Below are 15,667 nucleotides of genomic sequence, written 5' to 3'. Positions count from 1 at the left end.
CAGAGTCCCGTTTCTGGCACCACACGAGTAAGCCGGTCGGTATACGTGTGTGCCGCAGCAAGCGCTGCCACATGCTAGTCATTTTTGAACCGCAAATGTCACCGATGAGAGGGGAAAGGGAGGAGGAGCAGAAGTCTTTATGTTGTGGTAGATAACAGGCAAGGGAGATGGAGAAAAAGGCTGTCTTCCCTCAGCCACTCCTAAAACGATTCTGTCTGCTGTGAAGTTGTACTACAGATGCCTGCTCGAGGCCTCAAAGCCACCCTCCATCAGAGCCTGCTCCACCCAGGGAGCGCCTGCAGGTAACCCCACGAGTGCAGAACACCTTAACTCTTCACCTCCCAGTCTCTGGAAACTTCACTTTCACCGAACCCAGCTTTCTTGAAAAGCATGAAACATCTCTGTGCTTGACAAACAACATTTTTAGTCACTAAATTCATTTGCATTGACCCAACCAGTGGCTGATAATGGCACATGTTTAAAAAGTGACCTAGAGATTAAAAATCATCTGCAGGTCCCTCCAGACTACTTTCTCCAATTAAACATGTATGCTCAGAGATTTCAGAAAGAAGAATTTTGGCAATCTTAGGTTGCTCACTGCTGCTTTACAAATTACTGCTTCTTTATCACACACTGAATTTTAACCCTCAGTCCCTCAGTTTTAAAGCACATATCAACCCCATGCTAAAGGAGTCAAGAAGATAGGCTTCAATTATTTCATTTTATGGAGGTTAAAAACGTTCTTGTAAATGACTGATACAAATAACTGGAAACCCAGTTAAAACAACTGGATAACAGATGGCAAAGGAAAGTGGTTTACTGTAAAGTGTTGCAGAGTAGAAGATCATTTACAAGAAGCAATTACACAAACATCCCTAAGCATCCAAGATCCCATAAAAGGGTTGCTGAGGTGGAAGCACATTTTCAGTTGTGGATTTTTGTGCTTGAATGAAAATCAAATCTTTACTTTAAATTTTTTTTCCATTCTTACTTTTTTAATCCCTTCCCTCTCCATGTCCCTTCATTACCAATGCAGCATTAGCGTTTCTCTTCCTGCACAAGTAATGAAACTGGCCAGACAAGCGCTGCCTCCAACAAAATCTTTTACAAAAAAAACTGGGTTTTTTAAATTCTTCATTCGTTTAATTCTTATTTCCTCTGGGGTTAAAGGGCATTTAAAGACGAAGGAAGACAATGCCTGTCTTGTGGACACAAATAGTTTTAACAAATTAAACCACTAGAGTAATAACACATTTTTCTTCAGTATCATGACAGAAGACAGAAGCTGCCTCATTCTGACATTTAGGAAACTAAAGGTATATCTGTCTTTACCTTTTCAAGCCCTTTTCATCCCCCCATCTAATTCATTTTGTATAGATAACGGTAGCATGACTTTCCTGGAGGATCTTGACATAGTGATGAGCTAATACACCCAAAGCCTTTGCACGCTGGATGTCTGCAGACCAAAGTACTTTCTCTTAGATGGAAGAAAGGAATTTCTAAAGTTAGCAAAGGCAATTCTAGCCTGTGTCTGCTGTTCTTCTAAGGATGGAGATTTAGCAGCTCCTGCAGTTCATAATGTTCCCCTGGAAGAGAAAAGGAGGGGAGGGGCAGGCAACAGAAAATTAAAACCTGTATTTTTTTTCACTGCTTGTCATAGTATCCATGGCTTTTATTAAGAAAGTTTGGCAGTCTGGTCTCTGGTAGGAATACTGGATACTTTATGCAGTCACAAAATTATCTGCAGTCTTATAAAATGATCTTAGAAGAACCCCTTTGTGTCTAAGACCAAGCATAAGTATGAAAGAAATTCAGCCCATATTGACTAATATTTCCCACAGCCTGTCTATATCTCTCTAGCCATCCCCAGATATAAGTACAGGGCACAGGCATCCCTCAACAGTATCAGCAGGGTGAGGCTTCTCCTGTCCTGTAATTTGCAGGCTCCTTCTTGATTATGTATGCCTATGTATATGTCAGATTGCCCCCTTGCCAGTTCTTCTCATTTGACACTGAACTCACAGGTACTGGATTAAAGTGACAACCTGTCTACTTCCTTACATACACATTCATAACACAAGGTTTCCCCATACATATCTAACATGCAGGTTCATTTGACTCCTGCCAGGGCAGACTTTTACCGAGGCTGCTGGCATGGTGGTCCAAAAGGTGTCTCCAGGAGCGGGTGGGAGTCCGACCCAAGGTGAAGACGTGCCCAGGCCTAGTCTGGGCACTTGTTGAGAGGTCCCTGCCTGCTGGGACATACCAGGGGCCAGAAAATACAGGAGGCATCGCCAGGCACTGGAACACCTCTCTAAGGTCAGAAGCACACAAGTGTAAATGAGATCAGCCTCAAGGCTGAGATTCAAAGGTCAGGGAGGGGTACATGTAACACAGAGTCATTATTCCTCCAGTCCCCAAGGTGAACTGAGCACAGCTTAGACAGCTGAGGATCAAGCGTCCGCAGACCCAAAGCCAAACCACTGCACTCTGGCACTGCATATGCCACCAAGATACAGCCACTGGTCTAACTTGCACTGCTGTAGGTCCTGATGAACCGCACCAGTCTCATTGTGGTTGTTTTTCTGTGTGTTGCACAGCTTTCATCAAACCCAGCATCAGCACGGCACAAACCTGCCAACATCAGAGAAGTTCCTGCCTGACGAACATCGGTGTTGATGCGACCAGAAGCAGGCTGGCCATCAGGCTGATACTGTCACCGTGTTGGCTGATAAGTCAGTACAAGTCTGACAGTTTTGCAGTATGAGAATTTTCTAAGCACCACGTGGTAATTTTATCACACTGAACAAAGCCTGAATTTTCTTCTTGTCCCTCCCTGCGTGCGTGCGCACACACACACACACACACACACACACACACACACACTCACTTCCTACCCTGCCACAAGTGACTAATAGACATGTAGCCCTAACCACAATGTCCCTAATCTCATGGAGATACTACAAGATTCATTGCCTCTTGCTCTGGGACCAGAGGCACAGCTTCCTGGTCAGGACTATCAGCCCAAGGCAAGAGCTGTGGCAGCCCCAGCTGCCCCCCTCACAGTCCCCCTTGGAGTAACTGGGGGCATGGCCAGGCTGTCCCAACATCAAGGTGTCTATGCCCTGCTGAGCTGCAGCTATCTGCAGCATACTTTGGTACACAACACTTCAGCCAACATCTGACCCAATGTTCAAAGCTACATGTACCATCCAGGTTCCCTCCCGGGGAATGAGAGGGAAGGAAAGTCTCTGCAGGGGAACAATTTACCCGGACCCGAGCCAGATGTCCTGGACAGGTGAGCCGTATCCCCCCTGCTTGTTTCTCCTCAGTGGCAACAGAGGGAGCCTGGACAGCCAGCTCAGGGGAGACATCTCCCTTCCAGACAGCTAGGTAGGCAAGGGCAATTCCTGCCCACCTCGCTTTAATCCAGAGACAGGACAAATGTCATCTCTCCAAAAAGAGAGAGTAAATTTAAGTGGGAAAGTCAGTGTTTCCCAAGCCAAGCTCTGATTGGGACAATGTTAGCTACCAATCACTGGCCAACAGCGCTATGGACTTTGGAAAAACAGTTCCAGATTTCATTTGAGAAATGTGCCAATCACAGGGCATTCCCTGGGTAGTGTTATGGAGGGATGACAGGAGGAAAGGCTGAGACAGTTGGGGCTGTTCAGCCTGGAGAAGAGAAGGCTCTGTGGAGACCTTAGAGCAGTCTTCCAGTACCTGAAGGGAGCCTATAAGAAAGATGGGGACAAACTTTCTAGCAGGGTCTGTTGTGATAGGACAAGGGGTAATGGTTTTAAACTAGAAGAGGATAGATTTATACCAGATATAGGGAAGAAATGTTTACATTGAGAGTGGTGAAACACTGGAACAGGTCGCCCAGAGAGGTGCTAAATGCCCCGTCCTGGGCACTGAGCAACCTGGTCTAGTTGAAGATGTCCCTGCGCATTGCAGCGGGGTTGGACTAGATGACCTTTAAAGATTCTTTCCAACCCAAACTATTCTATAATTCTATGATTCTGTGCTGAAGGGGTCCTGCAAAGAGTCACTGCGATCCAAAGTATCTGAATAATGTGTTGGTGCTCCTTAAATGGGTACCTTCTGTGGCTGTCCTAGAAAGAGAGTTTACTGACAGGATTTTTTACTGAAGCAATCGGCTTTATATGAAACACTGAGCAAAGCTTGCAGAAAGATCTTTTCTGCACTCTGGCATGATACTGCTCCCAGCCTGAATTTCATCTTCATTAGGTACCTGACACATCAAAGCCACAATTTCCTTGGTACTTAATAGACAGCTTATGTGGTCCTAATAACATATCAGCAAGTGCTCAGTATTAAACATACATCATCTGCACGAAGAGAGAAGGGAGGACTGAATGACCTAATTTTAATTAAGGGGTCTTAACTAAGCCACTAATCCTGCACATTCCAGATGTTAGTTATGTGCCTAACTATCACCATTTGGCCTACTCATTAAATTGTATCTACAGTTAATTGAGAGCAAAGCTTTTCATCCAGAAAATTGCAGACTACATTTTAAAAATAACAGGCTAAAGATGTGGTCCGTAAGCAAAGGCAGTTATTGTGTCTCACAAGAAAAGTATGAACTTGTTTAAAAAGGGAAAAAGCTATGTTTCACAGTGAACTTGGCAATCCCTTCGGTAGTAGTCCTGCACCATGGCATGAGGGTGATATGAAAGGATTCTCCGTCAAATATGATGCGTACCAGGCACTGTACAAATACCCCCATACCACATCATCTCTGCTGTAGGGAGCTCTCAGCCAGCTACAGTGCAAGATCTGGTTACAAACCAGAGGGCACTGGGCAGTAGTAAAGTGGAAGTGCTCTGGGTAACGTGTGGGAGGGTAGCTTGCCACCTTCCAGTAAGGGACAAGCCTCCTGCTCCATCGGCAAGAAGAGAAGCCCTTGTCGTGCTGGCTCTAGACCTCCAGCTCAGCCTGAAGGAGTGCATTTGGGTGTGCTTGACCCATTGCACAAGGACCCAGGGACCTGGATGGGGGTCCCTGCATTCCCCTGGCAGTGGGGGCTCTGCTGGCTGCGGTGGCAGTGCACCATCTCTCCTTGATTCTGGAGGAATGGGCTGTGGCAGCAGCCCACCATCTCTCCCTGCCCTGTAGGGATGGAGGAGCAGGACCTGGGACTCCAGTCTCGGGGAGGACAGCGTGCCTCAGCCCCGCGCCCCTCCTTGCTGGGCAGCAGGGCCGGCCAGCCTCAGGCTCAGCAATCCCGCAGGGCTGTCAGCAGAGCCTCCCCCAGCGCCAAATGGGTTGCTTCCTCCTCATTTGTCAAAAACGCTGCAAACCCTTGATTGCGTAGCAAACGCTGCCGTTCCCCGGGTTCTCGATGACAGCTTGCGGAATAATCTGTCTTTGATAGAAAGGGGTTTGTGTTTGTGCTTTACGTATCTAATAGGATAAGAGCAAGAAGAGAGCCTGGCTACTGAGTAATATAAAGCAGGTAACCAAATTTAGAACAGTTGTTCACAGTACAAGTATTTTTGGCAGCTTGCTCGTCCAGAGGAGATCCGTGAGCGCAGCTGTTAACATTTTCTCACCCACCTACACAGTCAGGACAGGCAGTGTGTGTTTTTTCTTTTTAAATAGGATGAATTGTGTCCATTGGTGAAAGAAGTTTTGCTGGAATCTGCTGCCTTCAGCAACCGGGCTCACAAGGGATTTGATAGGAAACCCCTCTTAAAGGAACATGAGTCAGTTATGAGGGCTTTTTTTTTTTTTTGCAAGCTGCGCGGAAAGAATTGGTAAGGAGTTTTCCATCCTTACTTACATGGACAAGATAAGTTTCAAACAGCTCTCTGATGAGGAGCTTTTCAAGGAAGTCTTTGTTCTTTGATTGTTTGAAAACTTGGTCTGGGAGTTGCTTCACTGACCCCCTTCCTTCTCTCGACCTGAAAAGCAGCCCATAGTGAATCGAAGCGTGCAGCAACAGCTGGTTGCATGTCATCCAGGAGTGAGAGAGGGGCTAAAACTGAATGTCCCTTTCCTTCTTTTCTTCAGGCCAGTAGCTTGTCTGGAATAGGGCCACTGTTCTCACTCTGAGTTGGGAAGTGGTGTTCCTCTCTACCTCCCTGCCCTCATTCAGCCCCTTCAGATACTTCTGCATTGTCCGAGGTGTTCCCCACATGGTCTAGAGGGACAGTCTGAAGGTATGCAGAGATGAAATAATGTCCTACGTGGTGATGTTCTGATTTCACAAATATGTCTGTGAAGCAGTATAATAATTTTCCAGACTAGAGCATTTCCCTTGAAAAGACTTCAGATCAGTGGCCAAGACACATGCTTCCCCTGACATCAGGGAAAGCATTCCAGGGCTGCTTTGACATCCAAAAGGCAGCACTAACACAGAGAGCTTTTCTTACCTGCTGCCCCAGTTAGACACATAGACAGCACCACCACTTTTTGCTTCAGCTTCCACGCTCTCTGAAACCCAAAATAGAGCAACTGCATTTGGAATTCTCTCTTCCCCACACGTCACGAAGCACCTCAGAGTAACCAGAGAAACTGGAGTCCTGAGTCCTATGCACTTCCCTGAGGTGAGAGATTATCACACTACATGAGAAACTCAGCTTCAGGTACATGAAGTTCATGAGGTTAATCAGGAGCACAGGCTGCCTTCTTCCTAATACTCGATCAATGATGCCTTCATTTCCAGAGCAACACTGAACACAGCAATGGTCAAGTGTCTCGCAGAGTTAGTTTCAGCAGTGAGGCCTGAGCTGATTTGTTGAAGAGCATCCAGCCATGCCACACAAGCAGGCTTCTGAAAGAGCACAAAGGAGGAATGCTCAGGCAGCACCGGGACCCTGACGTACACCACCCCACCGGCCTGGGGAACAAAATGTAGTACAGCTTAATTCACAGGGAAAAAAGAGCTTTTGCAAGACAGAAGCTGCTTTCTGTGCAATTACTGCATTACATTTTGCAGGCTGACATTTCTGACTTTAAATGAGGAACAGAGAACACAACGTATTGTCAGAATTGACGTACATGTCAAAGCCTAAGCAAACCACAATGAAAATGAAACTCAGACTAAACATTTCCCATTCTATGCGCATTCCCTCAAAGAAAACTGTCTCTCTAAAGACGTGGCAAAGTGTCATGAGAGAAATATCTTACAGTATGCCAGAGGACACCCTCTGAAAATACACAGTGGCTGAGCAAACAACAAGGTACTTGGTCTGGAAAAGGCAACTTGGAGCGGGGGCATGTGAGGAGTGGCCGCCTGTGGTGACAGACGTAATCCGCTCTCCCTCTTCTCCCACAGAACCACTCACCGAACGTGAAAGCAGAAAGGGGTGGGAGACCATCAGTGAGGGAAATGCCACCCTTTGCAGCCACCATGTGCTGGGATTCCCCAAGATGAGTGGACATTTATACTGTCATGATGGATTTGGGCTCCTCTTCAATGGCTTGACCTGCTCCCTTAAGGGAAATGAGCACAGCTAAATACAGGTCGGAGTCACCGGGTAATAAACCAGGAGGCCAGGGGAGTGAAAAGGATTGCTGAAACTCAGTGAAAAGACCACAAGCCTCCCTAGACATCTTGCAGTTGCTGGCTCTTTCCAGGGGACCATGGATGCTTGTTAGTATGGTCTGTGTTCAGTCCGCACTGTAAGTAAGTAAGGTACCTGCAGAAATGTATGGCGTGTGGCTTCCTGGGCTGTGAGGAAAAAATCCTGATCATCTAGGGGAACTGAAAAAGATTTTGTGTTTTCTCATTTGCAGGGAAAATAATCAGCAGTTAGCTGACCAGAGGTGGTCAGGAGGACACTTCCCCCGTAGACATGCACACATGCACACACATGCGCACGCGCGCAAACACACACACACACACACACACACACACAGAGTCATCTCCCTGCCTATCCAAGCTTATCACTGGTTAGCTGATCCCAAAAGGGTTGAAGTACGGGGTAGTGGCAGTGAGTAGCCTTTTACTGCACTATATGCAGATGTTTATATCTAAACTTGGCTTCAGGCTGGCGCACAGCAAGTGCTGGTGAGTCCCATCCCCTCCCAAGTCTGAACCTTTGAAATATTGACCACTGTTTTTTTCCTTACCCACTGGGTGTGGAAAGACATTTCAACTAAATGTTCATGTCATCTACAGAACTCGGGGTGGGAGTTTCACTCGCATGTTTTTTCTCCTAGTCATAAACAGACTTTAGACATACTTAGCTCAACTATTGACCCTCCTGATTTCATGAGTATAGCATTTCCATGGACGTTGCAGTCAGGCTGAACTGCCCAAGGAAAAGACACATATTTTTTAAGCCCTGTCTACCTTGGAGACATCAACAGTGCTAAGAACAAAGAGCTTATGCTAACAGACTTGAAAAATGCGGCACATGGATTCTTCCACTTCCAAAAACTGCAGGGCCAACTACTGGTTTAGTCTGAACCACTTCACCCTGCTCCTATTTGATCTTAGTGTGGGAAGTACTGAACAGAAATGCCTTTCTGTTGCTACTACCCTGTCACGTACTGATGACCTTTCTACATCTTTGGATTATTGCTCATATTGCTCATATTTCTCACCGGGAAAAGGAGCTATGAAACCACCAGATGCATTCAGAGCAGCAGAGTATGATTCACGGTTTGAGTGCTCATGGCTTTGGGGCTGGTCCTCAAAGCAAAGAAGAATTAACAGCCTACTCCACAATTGGCCTGTAATCCACCAAGGGGCTAAAGGCACCTCAGGGTTCTGTTTCCCAACATAGTTCAGCTTACGTGGGATGGAAAGGTAGTGATGACTTTAATCATTCACATTTGTCTTGGCATTTGACCACTGAAGAAAAACATGCCTTATCCATCATCACTACCAATTGCTGCAATGAAGGTGCTGCTGATGTCATTAACAATCGCACACACATATATTCACCGCTTTAAATGTGAAACAGGGACTTCTCACTGGGTTCCTAGGCATCATGAACTTTTCTACACAGCAGCTGTGGTGCCTAACCCTAACCCCTCCAGGAGGGTTCACAGTGCCCACAGCCAGAACCAGGTCCTATTGACAAAGGCTCCCCGAAGGCTGCAGCACACACTGCCCTTACTGAGGACAAGTCATAAGAGGTAGGAAGAGATAAGCCCTGCCCTCAGTTGGAATAGCTGGGGGTGTTGCAGTGTTTTCTGCCTCCCTCTGTACGTCAGTCCTCTGGATAAGATGGATCTAATGTCATTTCTGCCTGCACCCTTCTGGGACAAAGTCTGCAGCACAAGCAATAAAACTCCTGTGTCAATAAAATCTGAGGGCATAATTCCACCTTCGCCTTGGACTTATCCCTGTGTAATACGGCTGTCTTTGGTGGACAGACAAAAATCAGGAAGCCAGACCAGACTTGGGCCTGTGCATTAGAGAAGAGTCAAATCTTAGGATAGGGCTATTAAAGATATCTCACTGGAACTCATAGTCTTGTATAGAAAGTCTTTATTTTTCCTGAGTTTTCCCCAATATTGGTACAGGTTTGAAGATAACGTTTTCCAAAGTTAATAAAAAAGGAGAAGCAGCCCAGGAAGTGCATGGGAATTACCTTATCAAACAGAGTTTTGCCTAGAAACTGCTATACATAAAGAATATTAAAAATGATGTTTTAACAGGAAGATCTTCATCAATTGCAGTTTTTGCAAAGATGCACTCAGCAGTGGCCTTGAGAAAAGCGCTTCATCTTAGAAAGCAACCTTTTAAATGAAATTAAACTTAAATGCGCATGGGCAAGGTAACAGAGAGTTGTGGCTTTCTTCCCCATGGAGGCATATTTTTTTATTGTTGGAGACTTCTTAAAGAAGGCTTCGGTATGTCTGGATGCTAATTGTTGAGTTGTCTAGACGGTGATGATATTATTACCAAGTTATGCACAGATACTCACTTTGTCACTGTTTCCAGTGCTGCCTACACATATTGCTTCACTGAGTACTGTTGACATGTGCAAGAGCTCCCTAGATATTTATTTTTCTCATTTAGACAGAGATACAGCATGTTTTTGAAAACCATTATGCACTGAACCATTTCTAATGTTTGAAATGTCTTGTGGGTTAGAACTGAAAAATAATAAAGGGGATAAAAGGCACTGTGGGTAGAAGATGACGTGCTTCTCCTGATACAGACCAAAGTACCTGGGAACAGGATGGGGAGATCTGAACATCTGCCAGATGTGTAGGACAGTGGTATCTGCTGCTATCTGCTCCAAATCTAATATGATGCACTACTTGTCCCCATGGCTCACATTCACCAGGGCCTGTACACATTTGGGGAAGAAAGAAAAGAAAAAACAAAACACCTTCCAAGACCTTAAGAAGGAATTTTGAGCACATGGTATTCAGGTGGCCATCTAAGGTGGTTTTCAAAGGTAAAAATGATGACTTGCTGGAATCATACCATCACGTAGAAATGTGACCCTGGGCAGGCTGACCAGGGTGAAGTCTCTGAGAAATCAGGGCATCTCACACAGGACTAAGAAATAGTCAAGGCTCCCCATGTCGTCTGTGATCCTGACTGCCACCTCCCATGCCGTGTTTGCCCATCACATTTCAAAGCACTTAAAACACATGACTTAGCCTGCTGCTATCTGTGCAGGGCTTGTTGCTTCTCTCATATGTCTCAGCTCAAATTCGATCTCAGACCTGGCTTTCCTGAGACATCCTCTGGCATCCTCAGCATAGCTGACACCCAACAAAATGAATGAGTGCCCTTAAAATCACAGCAGACTAAGCAGCTTTCCTTCAGAAGGACAGAAGTTGACCCACTTATCTACAGCTAAAGCACTCGCCCAACGAGGGGCAGATCTGGGCTTAATGCCCACCTCAACCTGGGAGGGTTCAGACAGACATCTCTGCTTCCCGGAAAGGTTCCCAACCAAAATTACGGGCTTTTGAGTAAAAGGATCTGCCTGTGACCTTCTCACTGGAGCTGAGCCACTTGGCCATACAGAGTTGGAGCCAAAGAAGGAGGGCAAACAAGAGCCAATAACCCAGCAATACAGACACCTAAGAAAGGAATGCCTCAGTTCTAGTCACTGTTCCCAGACCATTTCTGTGTTGTGCATTCTTACTGCAAGAACCCAAACTCAGGGCTCTCCCTCACCAAAGGAGCACCCTAGCCACCAGGAGCTGTGATCTTTCTTGCTATCTCTTCTTGACTCCAAGAATCTCAACATTTTTTTTTTGCTTTGCAGTAGATTCGTTTGCAGAAGAAATCCCTCTAGCCAGAGACAGAGAGCCAGGACACACGTGCATAGTGGGAGCATGGGAATGTCAATATGTTGACTGCTGTTGATCCCAGTCTGAGCCACCCTGCTCTCCTAGGCCTCATATTGGTATTGTAGGGGCCAAATCCAGAACTTTGGTTCCTTCCTGTACATTGGACACCACAGTATTTTATACTTCATTTTAGGGTATGTGTCAACATTATGGTGTAGCTGTGGTTTCACCAAGTCACAGAATCACTGAGGTTGGACAGGAGACTATCTAGTTTAACTCCCTGGTGAAGCAGGGTCAGTCAGAGCAGATTGCTCAGTACCATGTCCAGTCCAGTCTTAAACATCTCCAAGGACAGAGACCCCAAAACACCTCTGAGTACCCTGTTCCAGTATTTGATCAACTTCACAGAAAAAAAGAAAAAGTTAGTCTTAAACAGAATTTCCTGTGTTTCAGTTTGTGCCCATTGCCTCTTGTCCTGTCACTGGGCACTACTGGGAAGTGATTGGCTCCATTTTCTTTACATCCTCCTTTCAGGTATGTATACACACAATTAAGATCGCCCTGAGCCTTGCTCTTCTCCAGGCTGAACAGACTCTGCTGTTTCAGCCTCTCCTTGTATGGCAGGTGTTTTAGTCCCTTAACCATTTTTGTGGGCCTGTGCTGGGTTTGCTCCAGTATGCCTCTGTTTCTCCTATACAGGGGAACCCAGACTGGACACAGCACTCCACATGTGACTTCACCAGCTGAGTTGAGAGAAAAGGTGTCGGTCTTCAGCCTGCTGTCAACACTCTACCTGATGCAGCCACAATGTTGTTAGCATGAGGGTGCACACAACTGTTGGGCTCTGGAGCCCCCAACATAAAAAGGACATGGATGTGTTGGAGCGGGTCCAGAGGAGGGGCACGAAGATGATCAGAGGGCTGGAGTACCTCTCCTATGAGGACAGGCTAAGAGAGTTGGGGCTGTTGAGCCTGGAGAAGAGAAGACTCTGGGGTGACCTTATAGCAGCCTTCCAGTACCTGAAGGGGGCCTATAGGAAGGATGGAGAGGGGCTTTTCACAAGAGTGAGTAGTGATAGGACAAGGGGGAATGGCTGTAAACTAAAATAGGGCAGATTTAGATTAGATATTAGGAAGAAATTCTTCGCCATGAGGGTGGTGAAACACTGGAACAGGTTGCCCAGAGAAGCTGTGGCTGCCCCCTCCCTGGCAGTGTTCAAGGCCAGGTTGGTTGGAGCTCTGAGCAACCTGGTCTGGTGGAAGGTGTCCCTGCTCATGGGAGGGGGGTTGGAACCAGATGATCTTTCAGTTCCCTTCCAACCCTTACCATTCTATGATTCTATGAACTGCTTGCTCATGTTCAACTTCTTGTTCACCAGGGCCTGCAGGTCCTTCTCTGCAAAGCTGCTTTCCAGCTGGCTGGCCCTCAGGCTGTACTAGTGCCTGGGGTTATTGCTCTCCAAGTGCAGGAGCTGGCACTTCTTTTTGTTGAAATTCATGAGGTTCATTTATTGATGCCCAGCCTTTCTGGGTCCCTCTGAATGGCAGCACAACCATCTGGTGTACCAACCACTCCTCCCAGTTTTGCATTTTCTGCAGACTTGCTGAGGATGTACTCTGCACCACCATCCAGGTCACTAATGGAGAGGTTAAACAGTAATGGCCACAATACAGACCCCTGGGGTACACCACTAGTGACTGGCCTTCTGCTGGACTTCATGCCACTGATCACAATCCTGTAAGACCAGCTGTTGACCCATCTCACTGAGCCAGTGAGTTGTTCATCTCACTGTTTGTTACCTAGTCTATGCTTCTCAGTTTGCCTGTGAGGATGTTCTTTGACACAGTGTCAAAAGCCTCATCAAAGTCAATTTAAATTATATCCACTGCTGTCTACCCATCCAACACACTATTGCTTTAATCATAGCAGGATACCAAGTTGGTCAAGCATATTTTGTCTTTGTAAATCTATTGCTATTAGTAAATGAAGAGCAAGCATCTTACTATCACCTAAAGAGTGTTGGGAGGATCCACTTTTTGAACACTGGGAGGAACTCAGGTGTGAGAAGCACAGTTCTCCAGTGGCACTGTTGCAGTGAGAGTATAGGCAGCTTTAGTAACACAGTGGCACCTTCAACAGCTTTGATCATAAAGATTAATCTTGAACTTTCTCATTTTAAGTCATGTTGCAAGTGTATCAGGACTTCTACACTTACTTCAAAAGGTGCCCTATGCCCTGGCTTGCTTACTCTTTAGATAACTCTGTATGACCAAAAAAAGAAAACTAGTTATAAAATAACAGATTTGATCCATCCACTGTTGGACTGTAAAAGTTGGCCAGCAAAAATGAGCTTATACATGCTATACAGTTATACAGTGCCACTTTATATTTGTGGCACTGACTGAAGAAAGCTTAGGCATCCACACAGCAATAATAGCTAAAAAATAGTATAATAAATGATTTCTTATTTGAATATGTTACAAACAAATATATCATAGGAGGAATCAGAACAGACAGCTCCCCTTCAGGTCGTTACTGTATATGATGGTGTTTCAAAGTCTACTGGATGCTTGTCTGCTTTGATTACTTCGTCTGTCAAACTCACATTGACTTGGGTATGAGGGTATCTCACAGACAAAGACCCAATGGAGAGAAAAACATCTATTTTCTTACAAATAATAGGTACACAGAAGGGAGGAAGAGGAAGATTTATGCTGTTCTATATGGATTTTTTATATACATTTTGCCTGAGCTTTAGAGTTTTTAGTACAGCTTAGTCAGATATCTGTCAGGAATGGTTTATCCATACCGTTGAGGCAGAAGACGTCCAAGCTCTTCAATCCCAAAGACTTCCTGAGATCCCTGCTCTACTTTCTCCTATGGAACTGAGTCAGAACCCAGTCTGACAGAGGCCATCAGCAACCAGCCACTGCACACAGTACTTCTGCAAATCTTCCCATGTAAATACTCCTCTTTAAGTGCCGTTTCAGTTAATTTTCATGTGCAGTTCTTGAGCTTCAAGGTCCTTTGGGCTTCGAGGTACACAGCAGGCAGTGACAAACTTATTCAAAATGAGTCTGTGGATTCCTTTTAAGGGGAGGCTTAAGTAATGCCTATGGTACAGAAAACCACTTCAAGCTTTGAACCAATGAACTGTGAAATAAACATGCATAGGCAGCGTTTCCAGAAATTTTTCTCAGTTTACCCTTACCTACTCACCCTACTCTTTTAAGCTGTTTTGCAAAGGACAGGCCTCGGTCACAGATGCAGAGCTGTAGCACTTGCCCTTGGCTAGTCAGATCATCGTTCCTGAGCACTTTCAGCCCGAGGAAGGTTTTACAGGAGAAATTCTATTCTCAAGTACATGGCAGCAGTATCAGTATCTTCACAGCCGCCTCTTGCGGTTCAGCTCTCCACTGCTTTGCTCATTGGGCACTTGTTGTGCACACGCAAGAGAAGGCCTGGATGCTGCAGAGAGGGCAGGAGGCAGCAAAAAACCTGGTGCTCAAAGCAGCATCCGCATAACCAAGTGCATCATCTGGGCTGCAACGGCAGGGCCAAGCGGGGCTTTCGCTAGACAACAGCTAACAGCCACTCTGCAGAGGCTTAGTGAGCAATTGCTTGGCAGCTGAGGTTACAGCAACCTACACAAGAGCTGAAGTTCAGCAAGTCAGCCGGTACTGCAGTGACTGCATGCACACTGCTTGACAGTTCAGCTGGCAGGCAGTCACACTTTCAGTCACCATCATTTGATCTTTTGCAATTGGCAATGCTTAACAGTTGCATTGGCGAAGTGAAGGAGCCCAGCTTCCCTGCAGGGCCTGCAGGCTGACAGAAATGGGAGAACTACACAGGAGAGGATACATAATTCTGTACTGAGAATTAGCTGTAACTCTAAATATACCAATAGAAAGGACGTGCTGAGCACGCATGGGGATTTTTACTTTTCAAAACAGAATTAGACTTGAAGGGTTCAGAAGGATGTACTCATCCAAGCAGATAACAAAAGTTTGGCTTTCATGATGGCTCTGTTTGCTGATGTAAATACTCAGAAAATGACCATCTGTCTCTCTTTCATAAAAAGCAGAAATTGATACTTTTCTCCACGAGTGGCAAAGAGATGGTTTGGTAGGTTTTTTTTGGAAGATGGTCCCCACAAGAGCATTAAGTCACATCCTGTTCAGAAATCGGGACCTTGAAGCTGTGGTTAGAGAACTGAATCATAAGCCCCACTTTACTAACATTCTCCCTATTTCTATGTGGGATTTTTTCTCTACTTCTTTTCATTTCCCCTTTTTCCCTTGCTATTTCCTTCCCCACACCAAGCACGCAAAGGTTGTTACTCGATACCGGAGGAGCACAGCCATATGCCCATGCTATTTCTAAACTGCACTCGGCAGGCGAGCGTGTGACATGTATTTGATGA

This window comes from Opisthocomus hoazin, chromosome 1 (assembly GCF_030867145.1).
Source record: "Opisthocomus hoazin isolate bOpiHoa1 chromosome 1, bOpiHoa1.hap1, whole genome shotgun sequence".
NCBI lineage: Eukaryota > Metazoa > Chordata > Aves > Opisthocomiformes > Opisthocomidae > Opisthocomus > Opisthocomus hoazin.
This window is presented reverse-complemented; position numbering follows the sequence as displayed.